Genomic DNA, 11,700 nt, shown 5'->3' with positions numbered 1-11,700 from the left:
ATACAACAGCAATGAAGCAGGTGCATCTGGCCAAAGCAATTGTGTTGGATAGAGCTAGTCTGTGAAGCTGCAGCCAGGAAAAAGCATCATTCCATTTCCTAGGTTCTGATAGCACAAAACTTGCCTCTCCTATTTAGAAAAACAGACACAATGCTTCTCTGAAAAGAGAAAGTCTTGACAGCCTAGCCCTGGAGCACTCTCTCTGCTGAGCTGTTTATTCCTGAGCACCACAGGTACCAAAGAGCCGAGAGCATGAGCTGACTTGTCCCTCCTGGGTTCCTGAAGATTGTGATAAAAAGTAGTAATTTAGTTAAGCACCGAAGAAAACCCTGTGTTTTCTCTTTATTTCAAACTATCCTTAATTACCATGTGAAATACACGTTCCCTGTGTTCACCTCTTCCTGCCACAGACTTCTGACATTGTTCAGATCTTGACTGTGCCTCCTGCTCATCAGTGACCATAAGGGAAGCTTAGGGTGGCACACCGAGATCTGCAAGTCCAAAAGTGAGATTGAGGCACATTGAGAGAACAGATGTAGGTCAACACAGATGATGAGAGACTGAAAAACCTGTCTTGGTGGCTGAACCAAGAATGGGAAACAAGCTAAATGCTCTAAGTCATCTGCAAGTGGGATTGAGAGAGGTGGTAATCACAGCAAACAAAATCAGCAGAAGACAAGTATTCCTTTTACTAGCAGAAGAAACTGCTGTATTTCATTAAATCACACAAATTCAAGTAAGAAACAGCTGTTTGTGGGATCCTTAAGCACTGGCAGCAGACTGTAACTTAAAATGACCCACCTCCCCAGGGCCAAATCTATGGTTACACTAAATCAGAAAAACTCTACTGTCTTCAAAAGTCCCCAATTGAATCTCAATTCCTGTATCTCTGAGTTTGTCTCTGGTTTCCATCATGAAAGCGATTCAGGCTTATGCTATCTACAGACAATCCAGTCCCATGCTATAAAGTGACTTCATGTCTTTCAACTAGTTATATATACTAGTAAAACACACTGGGTCCTTGACATTTAATCTACTGTTATAATAATATTGGAAATACTCAAAATGGGGAAACTCATTTCATGGTTTGTGCCCTTGACTGACTGAGGATAACATTTTATGTTGCCCTGGTAAAAGGGCAGGTGAGATCATGCCTTTCATGTTGTTTAAAAAATATAGTAAAGAATTCTGAGTAGAAAATAAAAAGAGAAGTCAAATTCTCCTTTCAGGCCCATCCCTCTTTTCTGCAGCCATCATTCTTGTTATGTCCTACTCTGGCTTATCCCTCAGTACTGCAGGGATGCCAAAAGCTAAGATCTTCATGACAGCATGGAGTGCTCCTCAGATAACTGTCAGAGACAACCCTGCTCAGAGATGTATTTTTAAATAGGAAGTAAAGGTGCTTCAAAGAAGCTCTAAAGTTTAAGAGACCCAGGGAACATGGTTCTAGACAGAGAGAGCTCCCTGCCATGAGCCCCACAGCCCTGGTTCACAGCAGCCTGAGGACTTGGCAGGGACAGCCTTCTCCAAGACAGTGTGAAGAAGGGTGAGGAATGTGCCATGGAAATTATACGGAAATTATAAGTGGAAAAGCAAGAAGATTCTGTCCTGGAAGGATTCCTGTCTGTCTGAGACAGCAGTGCAGCTTGTCCTGGGCACTTGCAAGTTTACTACCCAAGGGAGAAAATATGTAATGGAGCAAAAAGGGGTGACACTTCCTGCAAGGAGGCTTGAATTTTTCTCTCTGTCTATCCAACCAAACCAAAAGGCTATTGAATGTAGTGGAAAGGCTTCCAGGCTCCCTTTGAACCTGGAAAAACCTCCCAGCCATATATTGATACCTCTTCACAGCAAAACCAACCTGAGCAGACTGCCATACCAAGGAAACCCCAGCTCACTGCCCAGGTGGGAAATGGGGCTGGATTTTCAGGCTAGGGTCCCTTAGCCAGGCATCATAAGGTTGATGCAGAAAGAGCCAAATTGCCTCTGAGGACACTGGGGAGGGCCTGGGAAAAGGCAGTGGCCAGGAGCCTACCCCAGGGCTGGTGAGCATTGAGCCTTGCCTTCCCATGCCTGCCTGGCTTCAGACACGAGGATGCAGCATTTCCTCCAGTGAAGTGTTTCACTCTGTGCAGAAGACACACATTCTGCTGGCATTAATCTTCCAGTCTTCTCACTGCCAGTCTAGCTTGAAGGAACTATTACACAGTCTATAAAGCTTAAAAGAATAAGAAAAGCTTAGCTCCCATTAAATAGGTTGAAACAAAAACTACTCAGTTTATCTCTTGTGCAGCAGCCACACAGACTAGACACATAACAAGAGTCAGAAATGGAACCAGGGTTGCAAGAAAGAAACTAATTTGCAGGAGATGCCCCAAAAGTACAGTTACATTTGCAGTTTTTGAAAGAAATAGAAAAGAAAAAAAGGGGAAAGGGGGGTAAAGGAAAAGAATAAGAAGCCTGACAAATAAAGCCGTTAAGTAAAACTAAAAAAATAATAATTTTAGAGAACATTTTTGTCAGAAATGCATCCTAAAGTGCTGTGGTTCATACTAGAGAATCAGAGCAGAGGCATAACAAATCCTGCCCTGGATTTAAGGGGGTCATGGTGGTTCTAAGGGTTTCTGTTTCCATTGACAGCCCTGATTTTCAGTGTAAGTGCACCATCCTGCAAGAGCAACAAGAAAGCTTGAGGTTTAACAGTATGAACTCTTCTCAAAGCTCTCCTTTGTGTGTGTATCCAAACCCAAAGATAAGCTCACCTGCAGCAAATCCTGCTCCCATCTCCACTTCCACCTTTCATCATGACTTGCCAGGCACAGTTAGATTAGCAAAATACCTGAATAACTGGAAAGAATGCCGGCACTTTCTGCCCAGAGTAGAAGTGGGAGGCGATGTAAGAAAGTTTGAGTCGTGAGCAGAGCTACTCAGAAGCTATTTTGCTTTTCTGTGAAGAGGGATGTATTTAAATTTCAGGTGAGGATGAGCGATGGAGAAGAGCGGTGTTCTGGGCGGGGGAAGAGGGATGTGTTTTTATTTCAGGTGAGGATGAGCGATGGAGAAGAGCGGTGTTCTGGGCTGGGATGCGGCGGGGGAAGCGCAGGGAGCCGCAGGGAGGGCCGAGCGCAGCTGCCGCACTCAGGGAGCGGCGGGGGGTGGATGCGCTCGCCGCCGCACCCGCTAATTCTGCCCCTCGGCATCAATCGCTCGCTGATTTATAATCAAATGAACGCTTCCGCTCGCCGAGGAAGGGCTGGCCCCTTTGGCCAGGCTCTGCCAGGGTGCTCGCACGGTCCTTGTGCACAGCCGTCGGTGAGGAAGAGCAAGGCTGTGCTCGGAGCTGCCTCTCCATCCGCCGCTGCCCAAAACCACAGCGGGGCCGCCTTATGGTCTGTAGCCGCGGCTTCCAGAGCAGGGATTGTGTCCCAAGAGGAGCTGCGGTGAGCCTCAAAGACCTGCAGGCGCTTTTGCTACTGGAAGAAATCTTTAAAGACCCTCTTAAAAAGTAGTCAAGGGCACAAAATATTTTAAACAGCCAGTGGAAAATCAAACCGTGTAGTGACGACAGTGTCTCTTTTAAGTTTTAGAAGTGAAAAGCTTGGTATCCTGCTGGCCAAAACTGAGCAGGACCTTAGCTGGAGGCCTGGCTCTTGGTCATTTAGGTCTTACTAAAGCATCCAGAAGAGAGAAAATATCAAATTAGAGTTTTACCAGCAACCAGAATTTCTGCCCACATCTCTGTATTAATAACAAATGTGAGTCTTTACACTGATGTCAAACAGCATTTGGTGAATCACTAATCCTTATGAAATTTTGCTGACAAAGGTGTCAGAAGAGAGAAACAACAAAAGATGAGATCTGGCAAACCAAGCATCTCACTAGAGCTCTCGTAATGCAAATCTGGCCGCAGGTCTGGGGCACAGCAAGCATAAATATCCCCTGAATATCGCCACCAAGGAGCCAGAGCAGGGCCTGCTGCTCAGCTGATGCCACCCCAATTGCCATATGCTGGAAGTGCTTCTGCAGCAGCTGGCTGGATTTCTGGAGGACTGTGTTGCAGGAGTGAGAACCCAACACAATACTTGGTCATTCTGAACCAGTGTTGTCAACATCCTATTGTTAAACAGAGAGAGATGGTCCTTATTTTCCTTTTTAGCATTTTGAGTAAGACGTTTAGAAAACTTGGCACTTTGGGGATTTCCTCATGCTATCATTTGAGCAACATTTTATTAATCTTTTTATAGGGTCTTGATTAAGTTTGAGGACTAGGAAGTGAATTTCAATCTCTTTTTCATAACAAAATCCATATTTTTAGGATCAAATGTGGATGTGGGTGAAAAATTTGTTCAGTGCATAACAAAATCTCATCCTATTAAAAAAAAGATAAAGAATGAATGTGAGTTTCCAGCAGGACAGTTTTTGTTCCAGTTTCCCTCGTGCAATGAATTAATGCTTATATTTAGCTCTCTCCTGTTCACTCAGAGTTGTACGAGACAGTAGTATCTGTTTTGAAAACAGGCAAAAGAAAATAATTTCTCTGCAATTCAGCATCTGGTTTTAATTATTCTAATATCTTTACAGATTGAGTCTCTGAAGTTCCTTTGTGCTGGATGAAAAGGTCTTCCTGTGTGTGATTTATTCAGTGATGAAGTTTGTTCTTTCTGATTATCCCTCCTATTTTTGAAAATCATATTTCTGATGTGCTGTCTAGAATAAATTTCAAACTGTTAGTACCCATCTAGGGAGAACAGAATCGTTCATTTCATAACAAACCTATTTTTGTTCCTAGTTGTGTTTGTAATGGAATAGGAAACAGTGCTCCTGTTTTCTGCTGAGGGTACTTCAAGCCATCCTTCATAATGAAGCATGGGTCTGATTCACTGCTCCTGTTTTTCCAGCTGGAGAGTCAGCCTACACTGCGTGTTAACATGAAGGTACATCTACATGGATACATTTTTTACTCAAAATCATTGCTGTAAACCAGAACAAGATGACTGCCAAATAAGCCTGTGTCTGTGTTAATTGGACTATCACATTAAACCCACAGAGAAGGAGCATTTGAAACAAAGATCATAAAAATATCGGATTTCTCCACTGACTCCTTCCAGCCCAGATGAGCTGTTAATGTCACTAATTGGCCAGCCTGCAATCCAGTGCAGTCCTGAGAGGAGAGATGGAAAGGCCATAACCAGGGTGCTTATGGAAAAAAAAAAAATGCCACTCCTCACATTTCAGCTAATCTATAGCTCTAAATTTCAATTATCCATTCCAGTAATGGGATGACTGCTTGCATTCAGTAATGAACCAGAAACCAGGAACTTAATGTTCTCATCTGCCAGGCAGTTTTTCTGACTTTTAGACCAATTGACAGCAGCTATAAAAGCATTATAAAATATGGCACGATTTAATAGATGCAGCTTTCATCTACCTCAACGTTGTTCAAAACAGCTTTAGTTAGATATAATTATCCAAATAGGGGAATGTCAAACTTTATCAGCCAGGGTCCACTACTGAAGAAGCTTTTTTGTGAATACCTAGAATTTGACGTTTGTTCTTCAGTTTTCAAATAAATCGAGAGTGCTAAAAACACGTGTATTTTTTCAAAGTTCAATCAGAAACAGATTTAACTGAATGACACATCTAATGTAACTGGAGAATGATACATCACCATAAATGAACCTTCCATCACTTCAGGTAGGAACTCAGCAAAATGAAATAATCTATTAAATTTATATATTTTTAATAATGTATTTGAAAGCCTGCTGGAGTTTCAGAAGATCAATAAATTGTTTGGGGATTTGGGGCTTTTTTAGAAGGCAATGTTGGTGAAAAAGACACATGGTCCTATAGATCTCATTTTTTCATTTTTAAATACATTTGAGGTATAGCAACCCTTTTAAAAATTCTTATTTTCGTGTTTTCATCTTAGATGCCTTTAGCATCCTTTAGCATTCAGGGTTTTAAAATCAGATTCTCACAGAATTTCAATGAGATTTTTGACTATAGTAATTTTGGAAATTAAAGTCAAAAATTAAACACTCTGAAGATACTTGAGACTTTTCCTGGGTGGTGGAGGATTTTTTTTTTATTTGGTGTGTGTGTGATTTTTGTGTAACTAATAACCAAAGGGCGAGCTGTAAGAGGATGCCATGAATTAGTGTAAATCATTATCCAATTACATTCAACTTATCTCACACAAATTTTTTTTCACCTGTTATTTGAATTCATGCTATCTTTACATACAGTATGACTTCCTCTTGATTTAACTAACCAGTTCCACAACAAGCCACAGGCTCTCTGATGACTTCTGGTTTGTGACAGGGCAGTCACTGCAGAATAACTTTATTTCAAAATCAAGAGAAGCTCCTTAAAAATATAAAGTCCAGACAAGTGTTGCATTTGTAGGCATATATTTTACTAGATTAACTGAAAAACTGGACAAGCTAATGACTTCCAAAAGCTAAACACAAGCTGAGAAAACTATTCAAAGTTTCACTGTACATATACAAGCTGGAACAACCGAAAGCTGGTAGCTGGCATTTGTGCAGCAAAGGCAGAGGGTGGGAGATGATCAGCTAGCTATCTCCTAGGAAAAGCAGCTAGAAAAATAATTTATAACCGATAAAGGGAGGTTACAAAACTGGACACAAAACCAGTATCTCAGATATAACCACCTTTTTTTCATTATTTCTAATTACTAATTATTTCATTATTACTAATGAAATTTTCATTCCCAGATCTGTCTTTCAAAATTGCTTGTAGTTTTCCCTGGAGGAGCAGGACTGAGAGATTAGAGATGAAGTGGCTGCTCTGCAAGGAGCGTGTCCACAGGCCCTGGGGTGTTCCTCCTCTAGCAAAGGCGGCGGCCGCAGGTTCCAGCCTGGGCCCCCATGGTGGCTGAGGCTCCTCAGCTGAGCACAATCCCAAGTGCTGGGATGTGCCAGTGTGAGGTGTGGGAGAGCTGGGATTCTCTCTGCCACGGTGGTGGCAGTGCTGTGAAGCCGCAGAGCAGGCACAGCCTGGCAGCAGAGTGCAGGCCATGGGGACACGGCCTGTGCAGAAAGGGAGCGCGGCTGTGTCGCTGAATGCGCCAGTCAGGAAAGGGCCCCGAGCACTGAGCAGCTCACTGCTGGCATTAACCTCCCTCTCTGCCACTTGCTCCAGGGCACACAGCAGAAATAAAATACTATGAGGCATGAACTCAGTGGCAGAGAGGCAGATGAAATCTAATTTCCTTGATTTTAAAGGCCTTGATGGTAAGCAAGGTGCAAAAAAGATCTCCATCACACGGTGGGGGGTGGAAATGAGAGATCTCAGAGGATCTGCTCTTTTGGCCATTTCTGTGACCAGATTCCCATGGCTCATTTTTATTTATAAGTGGATTTTCTGAGAACTGGAATAGACCAGGGACTTTGGCAGAAGCCAAATAAAACTAGGTGAATGGGGAGTGACAGTAATGATTTTTCAGCAGTGACAAATTACTTCAAGCAGGGATAAAAGCAAGAAAATTGGAAGAAATGCTTTGACGCAAAGTAAGAGCATACAAATTGTAAGCATCCTTTTGGACATCTCACTGGAAAACTCTGTGTGACAGCAGGTAAAAAAAGGCTGGAGAAAAACTAGTCTGGCTCTCAGTCTGAGACCTGAGAGTGGCTGGAAGATTGGTAAAATGTCAAGATGAAAAGTAATGATATATTGTTTTACAGGCTTAAATGTACTGGTGTGGCTATGGATACAAGCCTGTGCCACTCTGTGGCCTTTTAAAATGTACATCCATTACTCAGCAGCCTCACCCACCCACTGTGTCTTCTGGTTGTTACAGTCCTTCATTGGGTTTCAGTTCACTTGTAAGATCTCAAGGTAAAAGCTCTGATCAGGTTTGAAGTCTGACTGGGTTTTCCTCTGGATGAAATATCAGGAGCCTTTTTCAGTAAGTCTTGTAGTTACTTTAAAAAGGAATGTTTGTTTTCAGACTACATTTGAAGGCTAAAACCTATATTTCTTTTGAATTCAAGAGCCTTCTGATGTGTTTGGCACCTTAAATCCTTCCAGGGAGGCTAAATACCTGCACAAAACATGCAGGTTGGAACACCACTAGAAACAGAGCCCACACCACACAAGAAAAAGAGTAATTCCATATGGCTGGGTAGAAAGGACAGTTCAAATTAAAAAGACTAAGACGTTTCAAGTGGAAGAAAGTGACACCACAGGCTCAGAAGATTCCTGGGTGAGAAATGCCTTTTTTTTTTTTATTATCCCACTCTTTTCCACACATAGCACATCTACTGCCTGTATTGAACCACTGCCTTTTAACCTCAGCCCTTATGAAACCTCTGAGGCAGTAAATTCAGGAAGATGAACCAGCAACTTTAATTAGGTATCATACATATTGCTTTCTTAGTCTGTGATTCCTTTTCTCAGTCATACTGATTCCCATTTAGAGGAAATTTTACTGCATTCTTGTTTCCTAGTTTGGGAAGACCTTGCAAGATCAGCAGCTGTTTGAAGCCATATACCCAGGAGTTTAGGAAAGGTGAGAAGAGGCAGCTCCTCAAGCAGTGGCACAGTTAGCATTCATGGAAGCACCACAGAGGATGGTGACAAGACATCCTTCCTCTCAGATCACCCATTTGGCAGGGCTTGGATAGCTTGAAGGCCTCTAAGAGGAACATCTCTCAGATGTTTCTGATCAGACCTTTGCTGTGAAGAGGAAGCTGAAAGCCTGGATGCCCTGGGATCTTCAGCATGAGTTTCGCAGTGCCCCACCAGCAGCTTCACTTCCATTGCCAAAGGCAGGGATGGGCACAAGCTGAGAAGATCCAGTGCTGTGCAGTGATGTGTAACTCAGGGGAGAGCACCTGGAGGCCAGGCACCAGCACAGGCAGGTCCTTGGAAGGGCCCAGAGCCATCCCCAAGCCATTACTGAAGAGATGACTAACACATGCTGAGTGGGAACACAGAGCAGCCCTTACAGCTGGGACTGAAAACCAGAGAGCAGCTGTAAGAAGTGAAGGAAAAGCAGGTTTTTGCTCTGCATCCACAAGCAGTGACTTCCAGCAAAAAATGGAAACAGTCGTATATGTGGCAACAGGGAACTCTGAAGTGCGGGATGTGTTAATGACCTCAAGAGGCAAATTGGAACTGTAGTGAAGAGCTGAGGTACTGACTTCTGTGTAACAAGTAAAATATGTGGGAAATGCTTTTGGTCAGAGGACAAAGCAGAAAACAAGACTGACTTTGTGATCCAGTGGGGAGGGCAGTTCATTCACACTTTTCTTACAGATTCCCTTCATCTTCCTGTGTTGCCAGCTCTGTTTTGTGGGGTTGTTGGAGAAAAAAAATGTGCTACTCACATATCCAAATTTTTTCCATCAGTTTGGTCTTTAAGGACTCATGTGCAAGTCCATCTGCACATCTCCCCGCTTTGGTGTGACTCTTCATGCCCATAAACCTTTTCTCTGGAACCTTTTCTCTGAATGTCCAAAGTCTATCTTGACTGTCTCTTCACAGGGTCAAATGGGATCTATTACCATTAAAAGAAAACTACATACAGTTTATTATGAGACTCAGGTGTCCCTTCACCCCCAGCTGGAAACTCTTATGTTAATAATTTTTTTTTTTTTTTTTTTTAATTGACCTCCTTGGTGAAATATTAATGATAGGTGTATTTATTCTCCTGCCATGATCAACCACTAAGAACACAAAAGTCAAGGCCAAGCAAAGAGAAATGTATTTCAATATTTACCTTGGAGGTGACAGAAAATTATCAGTGAAGAGTTCTCTTCCAATTAATGTTATCACTTCTATTGCAAACAGCGAATGGCAGCAATGCTTTTACAAACTGTAAAGCCTTGGTCTAATTAACACTCACAATCAACTCTAAACTCCTATTCCTTGTAAATTATTAGAATAAATGTGACAACAAAAAATCACTAGACCTTCACTGGGTAATCAAACTGTGAGTGATGAGCAGCCCTTGATACTGCTTTTCAGACCGCCTTGATTGCTTTTGGGATGGATTAAAAATATTAGTAGATGGCAAAAAAGTGGTGGGTGTCATGCTCAAATTGCAGCAAGGCATTTTATAGCACATAAATACTGTGTTCCAAATTCACTTTGAATTGGATATGAGCATTCCCACACGAGTTGTAATGTGACTGAGAGGTCACTGATAACAAAGGGAGGGGACAAGTCATCCCAGGGAAAGTGTTTGGATCTGAAGAGAGAACCAAGTTAGGCTCCAGGTTATGCATGGGCCCAGTGCAAGATGTGGCACCTATTTTCTGTCCTTGCCATGAGGAGGGGGGAGGTAAAGGAAGTAACTCTCTTGCTGTCTTAATCTGCCAGGAGGTAAAGGCTCCCAGGGACTGACTCATTAGAGAGAGGAGAAGAAAAAGTCCTCGCCTTAAGCTATATTTAAAAATAAAATAAGGCTAATTAAAACTTTTCTGGCCCAAAATCTAAAATTATCCCATGGAATTTGGAGATCTAAAAATACAAGCCACTTGCTGTGTAAACATTGCAGTGTAACACAGTGAGAGCTGCTTTCCTGCAACAGCCAGGGTTGTCAGTGTGGTGGCAAACAGAGGAGCTGCTACTATGCAACAAGAAATTGGGAATTACTTAAAGCTGAAAAATTATGGAATTATATTACTCTACCTGCAGTGATAAGATATGAAAATACAGTGAACACTCATGTGACTGTAATATATCAGCTCATGAGAGAGCCAACTTCAATCTGAGAAATAGTAATACATTCCTCAGGACACAATGATCTAAGAAAAAGAAACCATGAGCTGAAAGAGTCTTGTGAATTTGCAGGCTAACTCACAGGGAAATGAAAGCCATTATACTGCAAATATTCATGAGCTTGCTGAGTTTTACATATGAGAGTCTTCCTGTATTAATCTTTTCTCTAAACTTATTTAGCAGAGTGATAAATTTTCAGCCAAGAGCACATTGAACTATTCATTTTAAATACACAGGATAATGAATTTAATCTTCCTCTTCTGAATCAGGCATAAACAGATCCTGATTTGTCAGAGAAATTGTTGTCCTGAAGAGTAAGCAAAAAAATTAGAACAGTTTTCTGGCTAATTGCCTTTTCCCAAACCACTTGCTTCAGGAGCCTCCTTTTTGTGGGTTGTTCCTGATGACATGCCCCTGAATAGTACCAATCTCATTCCCTGGAGGCTGGCTGAAGGTCTTGGGGTGAGAAAGTAAGGAGCAGTGAGTGCTCTTGCTCACTGAGCAGCACTGGTGGGAAAAGCCCCTGCTCCTCTCAGTGGCTGGCAGGAAAAGAAGCAGCAGCCTGAGAGGCAGTTCTGGAGGCAGAGCTGACAGCCAGGGCACTCCTGCAGCTCCTGCAGGAGCCCTCCATGCACAGGGATGGGCACAGATAGGATGTCCCTGGAGCAGCCAGGGCACTGTCCCACATGCTCTGGCAGAGCAGAGGGCCGTGTGTGGGAGCTGTGCTTTCACACTGCTTTGGGGGGAAGTTTGTTCATTTACTTGAAATGGAAACATTTGATCATGTCTTGCATAAGTAATTCCCTTGCACTCCCCCACCAGCAGTGGCAGTGGGCAGCTTTAAAGCCAAATCATAGGAGAAGTAGAGTGGTGGCAGACAGCAATCATGCCCCCACCTCTTCCCAAGTACGGCTATTTGAGCAAGGCTCTCTCTCTGTATCCCATTTTCTC

General features: G+C 42.7%; 1 long non-coding RNA gene across 1 annotated transcript; it reads left to right on the top strand.

Annotated features, from left to right (window-relative positions):
- Positions 1-6,855: 6,855 nt before the first annotated feature.
- On the top strand, positions 6,856-9,552 carry LOC111922849 (uncharacterized). The gene is made up of 3 exons (XR_015284178.1): positions 6,856-7,597; positions 7,707-8,227; positions 8,472-9,552. It is a non-coding gene; the product is annotated as an uncharacterized LOC111922849 (long non-coding RNA).
- Positions 9,553-11,700: the final 2,148 nt, after the last annotated feature.

The sequence above is a fragment of the Cyanistes caeruleus genome, chromosome 3 (assembly GCF_971803275.1).
Source record: "Cyanistes caeruleus chromosome 3, bCyaCae1.hap1.1, whole genome shotgun sequence".
Lineage (NCBI taxonomy): Eukaryota > Metazoa > Chordata > Aves > Passeriformes > Paridae > Cyanistes > Cyanistes caeruleus.
The sequence above is the reverse complement of the archived record's forward strand: the minus strand, read 5'-3'. Positions and strand labels throughout refer to the sequence as shown.